Below are 18,108 nucleotides of genomic sequence, written 5' to 3' on the forward strand. Positions count from 1 at the left end.
ACAGTGTTCATGCAGTCAGAGCCATATTATTAAAACTGAAAGTACAGAAGCATCAGAAAACCCAAAATTTGTATGAGTGATGGGGTATCTGCTGGAGAAAGGGCAGCCTGATGGCAGAGGACAGGGTGACATGAAGGCAGTTCATTTGTGGCCACCCCTTCTGGGATTAAGGTATCTGGCCATAAATAGACATGTACAGTATAGAACACCTGTACTTGTTAGATTAATCAACTTGCAGCCCACATTACAGAGTGTAGTCAGCAGTAGTACAGAAGGATCGGATATGTTATGTCACCATGACATAGAAATTATCATTTGATGATCCTTATCCATAACATTGCACTCTTAGTTTTAATAATATGGCCATAAATCCTCTTTATAAGTCTGGGATGCATGCAGGCAAATTTCTGCTTTAAGTGAAGTACCTTAGAGATGTGTTAGAGTCATGAGGAGGGCTAAAAAGCCAAAGGCAAATCTAAAACAACAGAACAAAGCAACTTTATGAAGAATGACAAGCAATTTTAACAGGAAAAAAGGTGTTATTTATCAGCAGTGTATTTTGAAAGTTTTCAAGGAAACAAAATTGGCACATCAGTCTGTTTCATGACAGTAAAAAAAAAAGAAATCTTATGCAGTCCTTTAGTACCCCTTGAGAAGCGTAGGAGTACGAGGCTAGTGTTTTCAGTCCAGACATTTAATGGCAGAGTGACCATTGGTTCATGTATATCTGATCTGATCTTGTTTCTCCTGATTTACAGTATGAGTTGAATGGAAAAGTTTGTAATATTTTCAAACATTGCTGCCTGATATGGGAAAAGTTCTGATAATTTAGCGTGATCCCTGACTTATGAGAGGACTGGCTAAATGTATGATACAGTATAAAAAAATTGTACAGTATATACTTTCAGATGGATTTATGATCAGTTTTCTGCCATAGCTGTGATTTCTTTTTTTCAAGTTGGATGAGGAGAAGAGAGAACTGAATTTAACCCATGTCTCTTAGTTATGAGATGAAATTAATCCTAAGTCTGTTGTGAATCCCTCATAAGATTTATAGTCCTTAACCCCATGTACCCCATAAGAATTAAAGTAAGTTGGAATTGATTAAACTGTGGTAATATTGAGCTGGTTAAATTAAATGTTATATGTAGTAAGTTAAGTCTAGTAGGTTAAGCTAAGTACAGTAAGTTGAGTGTTGTAGGTTAAAGCAAATAAGTTAGAATGAGTATATTAATTCTATTATGTTAAATCAAGTAGAGTTCATTAAGCCACTGTGATTCAGAAGATCAGATCTGCCAGGCATTGGCTTTGAGACTTGACTCATCAGAGTGAGGGTCCCATCATACTGAAGGAGTTAAATAAATCACTCTGAGTTACTTGAGAGGAGCATGTGGAGTGACGTGGAGGGACAGGTTGACGAATGAAGAAGTGAAGGAACGTTGTGGGGTAGATGTGGATGTGGTTGAAAAGATTAGGAGAAATACACTGAGGTGGTTTGGACATGTGGAGAGGATGGAGAATGAAAGACTGACTAAGAGGGTGTATGTAGGTGAGGTGGAGGGAGGGAGAGGGAGGGGTAGACCGAGGATGAGGTGGAGGGATGGAGTTGAGAGGTATATGAGGGAGGGGGGGGTGAGTTGGGGGGAGGGGAGTCAAATGGTGGGTGACAGAGTGACTTGGAGGCGTTTTGTCTGCGGCCACCCTTTGCAGGATTAGGGCGTTGGGCTATAGATAGATAGATAGAGATGGACCCCGTTCCCTGTGGCCACAAGAGAATTTTCTCATAAATCCTTCAGAATTACTGTATTATGTAGCTATATCAATTTTCAGAAGTTTTGACATTTTTGAGGCAATCATTCTACCTCCTGACTGTATTTCACTTACTGTTCAATTTTAAGGTCTTTTAGTAATGTCTTTTATGTAACACATCTTCATGCTGCTGTTTCCTTTTCATTGCCATGTCTTCTTGATTCCATTTCATTATATAATTCAGTGTCATGGCCTGTATTACTTGGCAATTGGAGTTTGTTATGTAGTTTTTTTTTGGGCCATGGCATAATTTGATAATGGTAGATTAAGTATGATATTGGCCATCATTTTTCCTGAAAATCTTGCGCCTCAAAATTTACCAATGAACCCCTGCATAAAACTTCCAGCATTTAATCAGATAATCATAGTACTGTCTGAGTTACTAATATTCATGAAATTCACCCTGTTTTACCTCAAAGCTTATGTGTGGTTGCTATGACCCTTCTGGCTCAATAGTCGATATGGAGAGAAGAGTTTTATTGTAGGAGGCGATTTGTTTGTGGCCACCCCAAACGGGATTGAGGCGTCTGGCAATAGATAGAAAGATAGATAGAATATAGCCAGCTCTATTGCCTGGTGATATTGGTGCCACCATGTGAAAGCATCCCTCTCCAGTATCAACCAGAACCTAATTCTCAATAAAAAAGAAGGGTGAGGTATGATTCAGCAACAGGTAAGAAAAAATAAATAAATGAAGGACCTGAGTCACTCATACAATTCAAATACCAATTTGTGGTTGCTTAGAATGAGTCATAGTTGTAAGGAAGGAGTAAGTCTTCTGGGTTACCATTCATACTGACACCCAGTCTAACAACAATTGGCCATCAGCTCAATTACAAGAGATTAGGAATTTATGTTAGGATAGAATTAATGCTCTGTAGGCAATTTTGATCACCTTAGGAGTTCCCTTCTCACAGTCTCTCTTCATATGATATCTCCTTGGTTACTAGTCTTATCATCTGTGCAGTCTTGCCACACTTGCCATCAACTAATCTGAAAGGGTTGGAGATCTCTCAGGCTAGAAAAAATAACTTGTAGACAGTTTTAATAATCTTCAGAGACCCCATTAGCCATTGTTTCCTCTGGTAGAACTAGGCCAGTAAGCAAGTTTAATCTCCTTTGGAAGAGTCTCCAAGTAGTAAAGAAGTTGATCAAGGCTTTAGCCACTCCAGTTCATGTACTCTTTCCTAAGCTGAATGATATTACTTAGAATTAACAGGATTAAAATACAATACCAGATGCAAAGACCCATGGATTAAGTATTTTATTTCAGTTTTTTCCCCTTCGTTCTTTCCTCATCTTTCTGCCTACGGGTGACTTTACACTCCCAATTCTGTCTTGCATTCCTTCATTCTTTCCTCTTCCTTCTGCCTGTGGGTGACTTTACACTGAGTGACAAGCCAAGTGGTTTCCTGTACACCAGGAAACCATAAGCCGGTGAAGGTTCATATCCAAGGGATGATTGGGGTTTATTGCTCACATAATGCTTCTCAGGGATAAGTGAGGTTGGTCTCTCTCATCTTAAATGTCAGGACCAACTGCCTAGCCCCGGGCTCCTACGCGCCTCATGGGGCAATGTAGGATTGGATGATGGATGGATGGATGGATTTCAGTTTTAACCACACACTTGAAAGATGAACTGATTTTATTCATGCTTCCTTCAGATGATATTCAGCATGGGAAAGACTTTGAACTGGAGGGGTTATATTGTATCATTTATGAAGATTCCAAGATGCTTGCATGCATTGGCTTTGGTCACCTAATGGCGACTTTCCATGCTGCTCGATTGCAGTAGCTCAGTAGTAGCGCTTGCTCTTCACAACCATAAAGTTGACAGTTCGAGCCCCCACCAGGGTAGCGTATACGAGGTCTCTCCTTGCCCTTCAGAGCTATGTGGTCCATTGGTCCTAGCTGGTTGGAATTAGTCATCTGGCAACCTCTGTGATTGGCCTCCTATCCCTGATGTCACACTCTATGACCTTGTTCCAAGCCATTTTCAGTGTCCAGTTGCCATCCTCCATCCTTTCAACATGCCCCATCATTCAATCTACCCCTTCTTATTACAGCACCAATACAATACTCTTCAGTCATGTTCTTCCTCCATTAATCCCTTTAATACAGTACTATATGTCTGTCTCAAGTTAGATATGATGGTCTGGTGATAGAAATAGATAGTAAAATGAGAATATAACTACATCTTTTGGATTACAGGGCACAAACTGCTCCAATGATTAGCCTTTATTCTTGCTAATTTAAGACTGTTATTCAGCTTGGGTAAGACTTTTCAAACTGGAAGGGTCACATTACAACCTTCAGGAACCTGTTCAATAGGAAAGTAATTAAAGGTTGATAGGAGAGCATTTGGACTGAAGGGGTTAGGGACAGGCTTCATTAAGCCATTCTTGTTACCTTTAAACTATGTTAATCAGCATAGGAGAGATTTTCAAACTTAGAGTCCCATATGACATTCTTTAACATGTGTAGGAGAGACACTGGATAAAGCCTGATTGGAGATATAGTATATTGAACTGGAAGGACTGCATACCTTACATCCTTCATTAGCCATTGCTGCTACCTTTAAATAAGAATTATCATACTGAAGGTAGTTACTAGCAGCCTTCATTAACATATTACTGTACTGTAATTAGGAGAGAGGTTTCATAAGTTGATTGGAAGTCAGGAGACAGCAGGAATATACCATTACTGTTGAGGGGGATGAATTTGTGTGTAGGCTATGATATAGGAAGCATATCTCAGAATATGGATGTACAAGGTTAATCATATCTTGTATAGTACTTACACTTTCAGATTTGATAGCTTTTCCTTTTGTAATCTTTACTGAATGATGCAATCAGTTCATGATTACACAATATATAATCTCAGACTTCCTCTGTGTCATTGTAGTTGGCTCACCTTGACAAATTTTAGTCCTTCTGCTGCTTAGTTCCTGTATCTAAGTGGCAGAATAAGACAGTATTATGGTTTTGCATCCTCCCCATAGATCTTCATTGTGATTTGCATGATAATCTAGTCTTTAGAAACAACTCAGCATTCAAGGTGGAGAGATGCCAGGTTTTTGTCAGTTTAGGGTGGACATCTAGTCTATATGGTTTGTCTTTATTGTTTTATGTATTCATTATTATTATTATTTTTATTTTTTACTGTGGATCAAATTTAGCGATTCATCTCTTCCGTTTATAAATCGGTACAACAGATAGGCTTTCATTCTCAAGGTATGACCAATGAGTACTGTACTGTCTTCCTGTGCAGTGTATATTTTGTCATTTGTACTCTCATTATAAGTTTCATTAAAGAATTTGTATCATATGTTTAGTTTCTGTGTCACTCAGTGTGTTAAGTTTATGTAATATATGGTTAATCGTTTAAGTCATGCCGTTCGATAGCAGACTAAGTTGCAGTTTTTACTTTCTCCCTTTATATAAGTAGCAACTGCTCTATATTCTTTCCATAGCACTTGTTCATGATTAGCATTAAACTGCAGGCTTAGGTATTCCAAGTAGCTCAGGAAATTTCGAGATATCTACTCCTAAAGAGACATTAATAGGTACATGACAATTTAGTTTAGTCTGTGCATGTTGTTCAATTTCCAATTTTTTGTAACATGTAAAGAAATAAAATACAGTAGAAGTTTTAGCCGCTATCCTTATGGGGCCGCGGTAGCATGGTCAGTATGGTGCTGGCTTCCTAATCAGGAAGACCCGGGTTCAAGTCCCGGTGTGATAGAGGTTTCTTTAAAATGTGGCTGAGGGAAGTTTGCGTAGCAGGCTTTCCTAAAAACCACAAGGCCCCCATACTTACACTTAGCTCACACACACCAAGACACTTACACACACACTACATACATACACACACACACACTACTACATACGTACACACACACACACACTACTACATACGTACACACACACACACTACTACATACATACACACGTCAAGACACACACACATCAAGACACACACACAGAAGACACGTACACAGCCACCTTCACACAGTAGACACACCACACACACACACAAGACACGTACACAGCCACCTTCACACAGTAGACTACACTTAGCTCACACACATCAAGACACTTACACACACACTACATACATACACACACACACTACTACATACGTACACACACACACTACTACATACATACACACGTCAAGACACACACACACAGAAGACACGTACACAGCCACCTTCACACAGTAGACACACCACACACACACAAGACACGTACACAGCCACCTTCACACAGTAGACACACACACACAGAGGGTGGGACAGACACACCACAGGCAGACAGCAGACATACCACAGGCAGACAGAGAGGGGTATATACAAAACACAGGGAGTGAGAGAGGAGGGGGTTTTATTAAAAAGTCCAATTTTGGTATACCTCCCGTGGCAAAATTGATATAGTCCCCCCTTTAATATTTTTATGGATATTTTCATTTAGTGCCCCCCAGGCCCCAGTCCCACTCGGCTGAACCAAATTGTCTGGCGTCAGCTGGAACATGATACTAGAGTTATGTCGGTCGTGAGGGGGTTAATGGTGACGGTATTGACACTGTCAGGCTCCTATGACTCACTCAGTCGAATAAAATCGTCTGAGTCAGCTGAAATGGGGTACTAGAGTTGTCCCAAGCACCAGAGGGTTAAGAATCTTAGTGAGAGGGAGTGACATACTGACCATTCAAGGGTTCCTTTTTATGCGTGTGTGTGTGGAAGGGTGGGGTAAAGGTGAGGTGGGGTGGGGTAGATTGTAAGCGGGGATTAACCCAAAGGGGATTTTGGGGGGGACATTACCGGACAGGTCAGGTGTATTTCCTATCTGACCTTACCTGTGTCGTAGCAGGAAGAGACATGTCCCTTCCTGCTACGACACAGGTAAGTCGCACAGGTCAGGTGTAATTCTTATCTGACTTTACCTGTGTCGTAGCAGGAAGAGACATGTCCCTTCCTGCTACGACACAGGTAAGGTCAGATAGGAATTACACCTGACCTGTCCGGTAATGTCCCCCCCAAAATCCCCCTTGGGTTAATCCCCGCTTACAATCTACCCCACCCCACCTCACCTTTACCCCACCCTTCCACACACACACAGGCATAAAAAGGAACCCTTTTAGTGTCAGTATGTCACTCCCTCTCACTAAGATTCTTAACCCTCTGGTGCTTGGGACAACTCTAGTACCCCATTTCAGCTGACTCAGACGATTTTATTCGACTGAGTGAGTCATAGGAGCCTGACAGTGTCAATACCGTCACCATTAACCCCCTCACGACCGACATAACTCTAGCATCATGTTCCAGCTGACGCCAGACAATTTGGTTCAGCCGAGACAGGATCCTAGGATCCTGAGAGACACTATAACAGCGGTTCCCAACCTGGGAGCCATGGCCCCCAAGGGGGCCATGGGACATTGATTAGGGGGCCATGGGCCTTATTGGTAATATAAGATATTATAAGGTATTTGGTCTGGGTAAAACCTGACAGAAATCAAGTATGAAATATACCTTACTGTGCTAGTTTAGCTTTAAGTTTATTGGGGTAATTACCGTTTTCTGCACAATATCAAATATTAAAAATATATAAATATACGATCTGAGTTATATAGGGGCCATGGAGCTTCTCATAATTTTCTCGGGGGGCCACAGGACCAAAAAGGTTGGGAACCACTGCACTATAACATCACAAACAAAATACAAAATGCCTTCCCTCCATCTTGAACGTACTATAATTCATTTACATTAAGTAAGCTCGTATTTTCGTATTTTTGCAGCTTATTTCATGTATCTTAGTTAAAAGAAAAAAATACTACGAGCCGGTGAATAAAACCAACACTTGTAGACGAAGACTATAATTACCAAACAGTTTCGGTGGACACTGCCACCATCTTCAGTGGTCAAGATAGTGAGAGGGTGTGACATACTGACCATACATGGGTTCCTTTTTTTGCGTGTGTGTGTGTGGATGGGGGGGGTAACGGTGCGGTGGGGTGGGGTAGATTGTAAGCGGGGATTAACCCAAGGGGGATTTTGGGGGGGACATTACCGGACAGGTCAGGTGTAATTCCTATCTGACCTGTCCGGTAATGTCCCCCCCAAAATCCCCCTTGGGTTAATCCCCGCTTACAATCTACCCCACCCCACCTCACCTTTACCCCACCCTTTCACACACACACAGGCATAAAAAGGAACCCTTGTATAATCAGTATGTCACTCCCTCTCACTATCTTGACCACTGAAGATGGTGGCAGTGTCCACCGAAACTGTTTGGTAATTATATTCTTCGTCTACAAGTGTGGGTTTTATTCACCGTCTTTGATTATCACGCAAGAGTGATTCATCCAGCCAATACTACGAGCTCTGTATCTTTTCATAGCCCTTCTTCGTGACTAGCATCGTATTCTAGTTATCTATAGTTACAACTGAGCATTCAAGTTGGAGGGATCACAACTTTAAACAATTACAGTAAACAAACAAACAAAAAGCAAGTGTCGTCCTCTTGACCTCTCGTCTTCGCAGGAATGCAGCGGTGGCGCCATCTTGTGCGTGGAATGCGTGAAGTGCAGGCTCTTGAGTGGAAGGAGCACGGAGCCACGGGAGACTTAATAATATTCGCTAGTCAGCCAGTCTAGAAGCCTGGGACATTTGCCTGAAATAATAATAATAATAATAATAATAATAATAATTATAATAATAATAATAATAATAATAGAAATAAAAACAAAACCAGTCATATACATTATTCAATATCTTAGTCACTCGATCTGTCCATTCCGCCCCTTCAGTACGGGACGCATTTCTCTAAGCTATTTTTTCTAACATGGGAGGTTCGATACGTTTGACTGAGCCTATCCATAAGACTCCTAAAGCTGAGTAAATGCCTCTGAAAGTTGCAAAATATAAAATATAAAACGTCTATATGATATAAAAACCTTTGTTCACCTCCGGGACTCGATCTCGAGATGATGGGACAGACACAATAACCCCTTCAGACTGAGAATGACTTAGTTACTTTGTTCTAGGTAACCGGACGATTTTATTCAGCTTAGGAGATCCCCTCGTAGTGAAGGGATTGATGGTGACTCTATCTAACCCCTCCAGTACGAAATTTCTCCCCAGAGTTGAAGAAAATCGTCTGGAGGAAGAAAGATGAAAATCGAAAAAAGTGTTAATGTGGCGCGGTGTTGCTCCCGTAGTAGGGAAAAGCTACACGTACGATAGCAGGGGCTCTTTTCCCTGGTACGTACTCTGGCCGTAGCCGGGAGCTGATCTTTCCAACCAGAAGCAACTGAAGGGCGTACAAGACCGCTCCTTCCCCGCCACATATAGAGACTGTCGGCGCGGTGTTGCTCCTGTAGGGGAGAACAGCAGGAGAGGGATGCACTGGGGCAACTCTCTCTCTGGGGTGTACTAAGGCCGGAGCCTTGGGTCGCCTTACCCTCGTACACTTTATTAGGCCGTAGTCTTGGGCCTCCTGCCCTAGAGGGTGTAACAATTGCCGTCAATACGGTGTTACCTGGGACTGAAGCCAGTTCAGTCCCACCCCTTTTCTGACGATGGTTGTCCCGCCCGCAAGGTAGTTGCCTTTCCCTGGTCACCTGGTGTTGGGGTAGTTGCTGGGAACAGGGGCTCAGGACTGTGCTGTCCTGGTGACCCTCTTGATCGGGGTCACTAACCCCAATGTTGTATCCTCCTGGGGTGGTGGTGCGTTGGCGGCCCGGTGGTGGGGTGGGGGGTGGTGAGGTGGGAGGTCCGGCGGCGGGCACGGCGGGCATTTTACCACCCTCCGCTTTGTAAAAGTCACGACCCCGTGACTGGAGGTGGTAGGTGGTGGAAGTGGATGTCTGGTGGGCCGGGGTGAGGTGTTGGAGGAGGCTGACCCGGTGGGTGGTGAAGGTGTTGGGCTCCTGATGGGGGTTGAGAGTGAGCCGGAGGGAGGATGGGTGGTCAGTCCGGCGTAGGAGGCGGAGAAGGTGGGGGGTCCCTCGGATTCTGACAGGTGGGCGGTCGTGGTGGCGCTATAGCACCCTCTCAATTTTCGTCTCTGGTTGTGGTGGTACGGTGGTGGTGGTTGTTTCCGCGGCGGTGAAGGTGGGAGTTGGTGATGGGTGGTGTGGTGCAGCGTTGGTGATGGGCGTAGCGGGCGGTGATTGAGAGTGGTGGGTTGGAGGAGGTGGGGTAGCAGGAGGAGATGCAGGCGGAGGTGAGGTTGGTGAAGGATTAGAATCGGAGGAAGGTGGTGGTGGGTCAGGTAAGGGTGAAGTGGGGGAAGGGGTTTGTGGGTATGGTGAGGTTGAGGGTGGGGTGGGGGAGGTGAGCGAGGAAAGAGAGGCAGGTGAGAGTGAGGAGGAGGATGGTGTGATAGGGAAGGCGAATGAGTTGGCTGTGTTGGCGGGAAAAATGAGTGGCCGGGAAGTGATGGTGGCGGGTGGTGTGGGGTGGTAGGTGGGAGGGAGTAGACAGGAGGAGGCGGTTTGGGGAAGTAGGTTAGGGGAAGATGAGGTAAGGGTTCTAGGAGGTCTGTGAAGGGGGAGGCAGGCTTTGTGTTGGGGAGGAATAGGAAGGGGGGAGGCGGTAGTAGTGGAGAAAGTGGTGTGTGAGGTGGGAAGGTTAGGAATAGGGGAGGGCAAAATAGAAGAGATAGTGAGAGGAAAGGAAAAGGAAAGATGACGTTTCCCCCTGTCGTGGACTGGGGGAGATGTGAGGTGGCCCTCGTCATTACGGTGGGATGCGGGGGCAGTTGGGGGGCGCCTTCTGTGCCTTCCTCGTCTTGCATTCCTGCTTTGAGGCTTGCGGCAATCCGCGTATGGTGGGGAGGCTTGTAAGCGCTCTTGTGTTGTTTTGCTGCGGCGGGCAACTTTTAGCTGTTCACAAATGTCGTGGATTGGGCACTCAGGGCAGCAAGGAGAAAATTCCCACGGATTTACAGGGATGAGATCCGTGGGGAATTGCTTGATGTTCCCGATGCGTTTGGGGGAGGAGTGGACGGCTAGAAGGCGCCTTATTAGGTTGATTTCTTTATCCAGGTCTCCCGTCGGTTCATGTATTATGAAGTGGTTTTTAATGAAACCGGGGAGGGTCCTGAGGAGTTTGTGGAATATGAGTTGTTCCCGGGTTTTTGCATCTGTGCCTGGGTACGCAGCGGTGACGAGCCGCCTAGCCTGGATGAAGGTGTCATCGAGGCTTCCGTCGTATGTGAGGGCGTCTAGTTGCGATAAGGCTACAACTGTGCCCAGAGATGACGTCGCTGCCTGTTTCACAATTTGTTTGAATTGATCCCATTTTAGTCTCGGGACGATTTTCGGAGTGACAGTGGCGATTATTTTACCCAGGTTAGGTAATGTGACTGCAATCTTTTCTTTGTCTGAGTCGAACCCTATGTCTAAGAGGAGTTTAACCATATCCAAGTACTCATCAATGTTACATTGGTCCGGGTTGAATTTCGGCAATTGAATGTGATGTTTGGCTGCCATTGTACAAGTTTCCTTTTATCGTTCCTCCGTACTTTTACTCGGATCCAGAACCACCGCTTGCCACCAGTGTTATGCTGGTGTTTTTAAGGCGACTTCTCGTCCTAAAAACACTAGCTACTGAAGCGGGGTCCTCTTTCTAGACCGGAAGTAAAGCACCAACAAAGGAACAGGACATAAAAACCAGGCAGTACACCTTAACACATCTATAACCTTAATTCTAACCGTTACAATACAACACAGAGTGATATTTGAGATACAGGGGAACAGAGACACAGAGTTAACATTCAGCACCACAAAATATAGTTACACTCAGTGCACACTACAATGCTCATACAGGGATATCTTGAATTATATATGAAATTGTCTATGTGTCACTTTTAGGCAGGATATACACTGAACTGATCACAAAGGGGATAAACAAGATTGGCAGTCTGTAGGGGAAATATTACTATAAATAAGACAGGGTGTGGATAGCGACACTTGACACAGTCACCTGGTCACGGCGACACACACTCAAGCGACTTTGATGAATGGTCGTGGAGAAGGAAGACGTGTTTCTGAGCTCTCCTCTAGCTGCAGGGTTGCCTCACCGGCGTTAGCTTTTTCCTTTTACTCGCCACTAGGGCGTTTTTCAATAAAGTTAGATTAGCTAGACCTCATTTTCCTCCCTGGCCTTAGTAGATATAGTAGGTGTCTATATCTAATTACTGAGATTGCCTTTGCTTACTCACCTCTGGAGTGTACCCCCCACTGATCGCTCTGGGGTGAGTGACACACAGGGGCGTCCTCCCGAGAGTGGTTTGAGAGGGTAATCTCAGACTAGGTGTGTTTTCCCCGGGCAATTTCTCCCTTGGTTGTTTTTCTCTTTCTTCCCACTTCCCCCTCACGGGGGAAGTGGTAACTATGGCGGACGCCACTACTGCCTCCCAGGGGGGGAGGTAGTCCTGACCGACCCCCGACTGCTGCACGGACGGACTGCCCCCAGACTGAACGGCCCCAGACACGTACCCGTCTTGACATCAACATACACAACGCCGAGTTTGTCATGATTCATGCGGTTAGTTCCACTCCCCTGTCCAGCCTCAATCCCTTCATCATCAAGAAGGTGATTGATGGGTGTGCAGGAGAGGTGGAACAAGTGAAAAAACTTGCGAGTGGAGACCTTCTCGTAAAAACCAAGAATTCAGCTCAGGTCAAGGATTTGCTTAAACTGAGGAAGTTCCACTGTCACGATGTCCAAAAAACGATCCCGCACGCCATGAATTCCTGCAAGTGTGTTATCACCTGCAGGGATCTTGTGCTTATGGAGGAGGAAGAAATCGTACAGGAACTTGCTTAGCAAGATGTAATAGAGGCCAGATTCATCGCAAGATTTTCGGAAGGCATAAGGACGAAGACCGCAACAGTTGTTTTGACTTTTGGAAAGGTATCTCTCCCAACCAATGTGAAAGTTGGATATGAAATAGCAAATGTCAGACCATACATCCCGAACCCCCTTCGTTGTGCAAAGTGTCAACTCTATGGACACCACGAAAAGGCTTGTCGGGCTTCCAACATCGTGTGTGGCAAGTACGCGACTGTAGGTCACTCTGCTGACAACTGTACATCCGAGACTGAGTGCTGCTTTCACTGCAAGGATGCTCACTCCACTTCCTCGAGGGCTTGTCCCAAGTGGAAGGAGGAGAAAGAGGTCTGCACAGTGAAGGCAACTGAGGGCATTTCCTTTTACGATGCAAGGAAGAAGGTGAAGGAGTTGCATGCAACTCCCAAGCCTAATATCTCCTATGCATCGGCGGTTGTGTCCCGTCCCGTGATGTGCACCGTTGAGACACAGACTGACTTTACATTCGCTCCTCATGCCCCACGCCCTATCTCTCGGTCTAAGCCTCCTGTACGTTCCAACTCTCTGACAGACATCCCTGTTGCCACTTCATACTCTCAGGCTGCAGCTGCTCCTTCGCAGTCAGTGCGGCCAAAACAGAAGCCTGACAAGTCAGATAAAATTAACTTGACCACCCTCACCAAACAGTCACGTCCTCATGTCCTTCCTGCTCCTAGTCCAGCAAGCGAGAGAAAGAATAGCTCTTCCTCGATGGATTCTGGGAGCCTTGTTATTGACGAGAATATGGAGATCTCCACGAGCAAGCACCGGGAAAGGTCCCCCGGTAGCCACTCGCCTGGTGGCGGCCGGCATAAAAAAAACTAAGAGCACTGGCCACCCTCGTAAATCTTAAACCGTCGCTTTCACTGTATTACAGTGGAATTGTAGAGGTGTCGGGAATAAGTTACCAAATATAGCAATCTTGCTGTCAATACACAGGCCAGACGTTATTTGTTTACAGGAGACGCGCCTGGAGGATCACCCTGATCCTCCACAGTTAAAACACTACCACTCGTATAGAAGATATGAAGGTCACGGAGTCGCCATATACACCCACAAATCACACCCACAAACGGAAGTGATTCTAAATTCTACTCTGGAAGCGGTCGCGTGCAGAGTAAAATTTAATAACACGTATCTGTCTATTTGCTCTCTGTACTGTACTCCACACGGCCCCATTGATAGTGATGCTTTAAATTCACTACTATCCATTTCATGGACCGTGTATCATGGTTTTTCTCAAATATCTTTCAAACTAATCAATTGATCGGTATGATACTTTGACACAGTGTACATGACACCTCCAGCTAATTTTTGGTAATATACGGCATTGCCAAGTGGTGTTAGTGAAGGCGTTTACTCTTGACGTTTAAAGGCAAAGTCGCGTGAGCCCTGCAGGGCTAATCTACACAAACGAACGTCCGCTACCCCCCATCTCCTTCCTCTCCCTCCCTCTCTCCCTCCCTCCCTCTGTCTCACTGTTTCACTCTCTCTCTTTCTCTCAGCATTCCCCCCAATACCTGTATGTAACATACAATATGCAATAAAATACCGTTTATCATTATATTATTCAGTAGTAGCAGATTACTGGAAAGTTCTTAATGAAAAGGATATAGCGTGGTCTGACCTAACGACCATAATAGGCTATTGGTTAAGTTTTCCCAACGAGGGTGTCAGGTGCGGGGTTATCTGTCGGCTGCAGCACTTGTAGTATACCTACTGACTGCATCAGGCTAGTGAAGGACACGGATGCCTCATCGCTGTCATGGCCGCCATGTTACTGTGTCCGCGTCGTTGCAGAAATGCAATTGCACTCCGACTCCTAACCATATACAGAATGGAGAAAGCTGACAATAGATTAAGGATTAATCTCAATAGGTAAGTGAATCTTCAAGTGTATAAATACATAACAACACTCACACGCAAAAAGCACACACATATTGGTCACTCAATCAATCAATGCATCTATCTCCCTATCAAATTATCTATTACTTTGTCTCTATCTCACCCATAGTATACAAAACGGTGGCTCACCATTATCCATTCAATAATTGCTACACTCGTTGTAGTAAATAGATTGTTATCTATTGAAAGTATATATTTATGAAAACACAACAACAGTATTGTGACATTCTTTAATATTTCACGAATGCTTTACAGACTATGTTATTGTTTTTAACTGCATGCTTCTGTATGTATTCTACAATTGTAGTTTTTCCTGCACAGGCCTTATGATCGCGTAGCAGATGTCATGGGAATGACGGTGGGAGCAGTGCGTGCACTTGTACACCGCAACCCGGGTTCTCGCAGTGGTACACGAACACCACCACCTGGGACAGACACTCCCCCTGCAACACCACCAGGCACACCGACACCCACCTCCACACCACGTCTCTTTGACAATTTTGCCATTGGTGCCATACGCCGCCATGTACATGGTGAATTTGCTAAAAAACATACTTTCACCATCAGCACGTTGACAGACGACTTACGGAAAAAGGACATCATCCCTAGTGAAACCTCAGACACAGCGGTGTGGCGATTACTACACAGCATGGGGTTGCGCTATAAGACCTCACAGAGGAAAATGTACGTACGCAAGGAGTCACTTGATATTGTGTGCTGGCGCATTGGCACTCTCCGATCACTCAGGGAATATCGGAAGGAGGGGAGACGAGTGGTATACGTTGATGAGACATGGTTCACCACGAGGATGCATCCCAGCAAGGAGTGGGTGGACACCTCACAGCCTGCGACCAGTGCCGCCTACAGTCGTCAGGTCCCGCCTGGAGAGGGTGAGCGCTTTGTGGTTGTTGCTGCGGGCACAGCTGACGGTTTTGTTGACGTTGCATTCTTGTGCTTCCCAGCAAAAAACAAAAGTGGTGACTATCACGGCGAAATGAACAGTAATCTCTTCCTCCGCTGGCTGACGTCGCAGCTACTTCCAGCCTTGCCTGAGCCATCAGTGCTGGTGCTTGACAATGCGCCATACCACAACCAGCTGAGTGAGGAAAGTCGCTGCCCTACCACCTCCACCATCAAAGCAGGCATCGTGGAATGGTTGACGTGCCGCCAGATACCATTCCCACCACACGCCACACGCCCTGAGTTGCTGCAGATCTGTAAGCAGAACCGGCCACAACCGCTGTACCAGATTGATGACGTCATCCGTGCATGGGGTCATGAAGTCGTCCGACTGCCACCAGCTCATCCTGAGCTCAACGCCATTGAGCAGGTCAGGGGTTCAATGAAAAAACATGTGCGTTCCTCACAGCAGCGGTTCACTCGGGCAGATCTGCAGGCCAGGATAGAGGAAGCCAAGCTTAGCGCAACAAGGGAGGTGTGAGAAGGTGCAGTGAGACGGTCCAGAGCCTTCGAGGATGAGTACTGGTGCACGGATAACATCCATAAGCGTGTAGATCCCGTAATCATCAACATCGAGAGTGATTCCGAGGATGATTTGTTCCTTGTTAGTGACGAAGACTGTGAATAAACTTTCTGTAATATGCTCAGTTGTTTGCATCACTTTTCTACCTATTATGATATTTATTATGAGAGAGAGAGAGAGAGAGAGAGAGAGAGAGAGAGAGAGAGAGAGAATTTCATAAATCCATTACGGCCCTATTATGTTGTGTTGATTATATACCGTACCGTACTGGTTTGTAAGTTAAACTGTGTGATTTAATTTTGGATACCTTATCTTACCTGCTCGTAGTAAACACGTCGATATGGGGGGTAAAGGAATTAAGAGATCGTGATAGTAGGCACATTATATTGGGTGAATAAGGTGACGGTCATACGCTCTTTAGTCAACTCCCGTTTATATAACTTCAGGACATACAATAACAATGATTAAATGAACACAGACTCTACAAACAACATATTGTATTTATGATACCAGATACTAATCATTATAACATGATAGAGTGGACAGAGGGGAGGGGGGGCCACGGGAAGGCCAGCAGGAATGAGGGTTGAGGGGGGAAGTGAGGAGGGGGAGTGGGGAAATGAGGAGGGGGAAGGGAGAGGAGGGAGAGGGGGGAGAGGGAGGGAGGTAGGGAGGGAGAGGAAGGGGATGGGGGGTAGCGGACGTTCGATTGTGTTGATTAGTCTGGCGACTCACGCGACTTTGCCTTTAAACGTCAAGAGTAAACGCCTTCAGTAACACCACTTGGCAATGCCGTATATTACCAAAAATTAGCGGGAGGTGTCATGTACACTGTGTCAAAGTATCATACCGATCAATTGATTAGTTTGAAAGATATTTGAGAAAAACCATGATACACGGTCCATGAAATGGATAGTAGGTTCTTACACTCGTGTATGAAATTCAGTAGCGACTCTAGTTCTTACAGTGGTTCAGACGAAATTTCCTTTGCTCATTACTTTGATTCAGACACAGACTCAGACGAAGTACTGTTCGAAATGGCTGATGCTGCAGCTGCAGCAGGGATCGCTACCCTGTCCGACCAACTATCGCAGGCTATTGCCGATAATGCTAAGGATGCTGTCTACCGCGTTAAAGGGTTAAAGAGCTTTGCTGCAAGTAGAACTGCCACATTACCTGAATATCCTGGTGTCATCTTAGAAACAGACCTTAGCAAATGGCTTCAGGACATAGAGAGTAAGACTACGGGACCTAGGTGGACTATTGCCGGTCACTTTGATGTGGTCCGGGAGTACACTCTAGGTGGGGTACATGACAGCACTGAGGACCTTATTATCAGGGCCAATGATGATTGGGACCGGTTTAAATCTATTCTCACAACGCTGCTGTCCCCAGAACAAACTCTCCAACCTACATTTCATGCGTTAAAACATGCGCGTCGTAATCCTGGCGAACGGTTGGTTGAATACTGGCTGCGATTGACTAGTATAGCTAAACGCATTGGAACTCTGCAGCCTCGGTACTATGACTGTTCCTTGTACCATGCTTTGGACAACTTTCTCGACGTATTCCCTGCCCAGTATAGAGCAACACTTGACCAGCAAGAGTTTACAGGCTCTGTCGATGCCCTTGATAAAGTTGTGAGTAAAGGCATTGAGTGGGCACAACGAAGTCACTCGTCGTTGGCAGATGTAAATGTAGCAAAAGAAAAGAGAAGGGATGTAGTTGCACATGTAAGTGTAGAGTCAAAAGAGGCCAAGGTTCCAAAAGAAAAAACAGGCACTGGAAAATCCACGGGGGATGTCCCAACCAACTATAATAGGTGCGGTGAGGCGGGCCATCGAGCACGTACCTGTCGCGCGCCTAATCCACTCTCGAGAGGCCAGGTTTTTGAGACTTCTGGAGGAGGAGTAGGCCACTGAATGAGACTTATAGGTGCTCAAGGAAGCTTTTGAGACTTTTGCAGGAGGGGAAAAATACTGCTGTAGGTGCTCAAGGAGGCTTTTGAGACTTGTGAACGAGGGGAAGGAGGCTT

Source organism: Coenobita brevimanus, chromosome 99 (genome assembly GCF_032717465.1).
Source record: "Coenobita brevimanus isolate Jiangsu-jjx chromosome 99, ASM3271746v2, whole genome shotgun sequence".
Classification (NCBI taxonomy): Eukaryota; Metazoa; Arthropoda; class Malacostraca; order Decapoda; family Coenobitidae; genus Coenobita; species Coenobita brevimanus.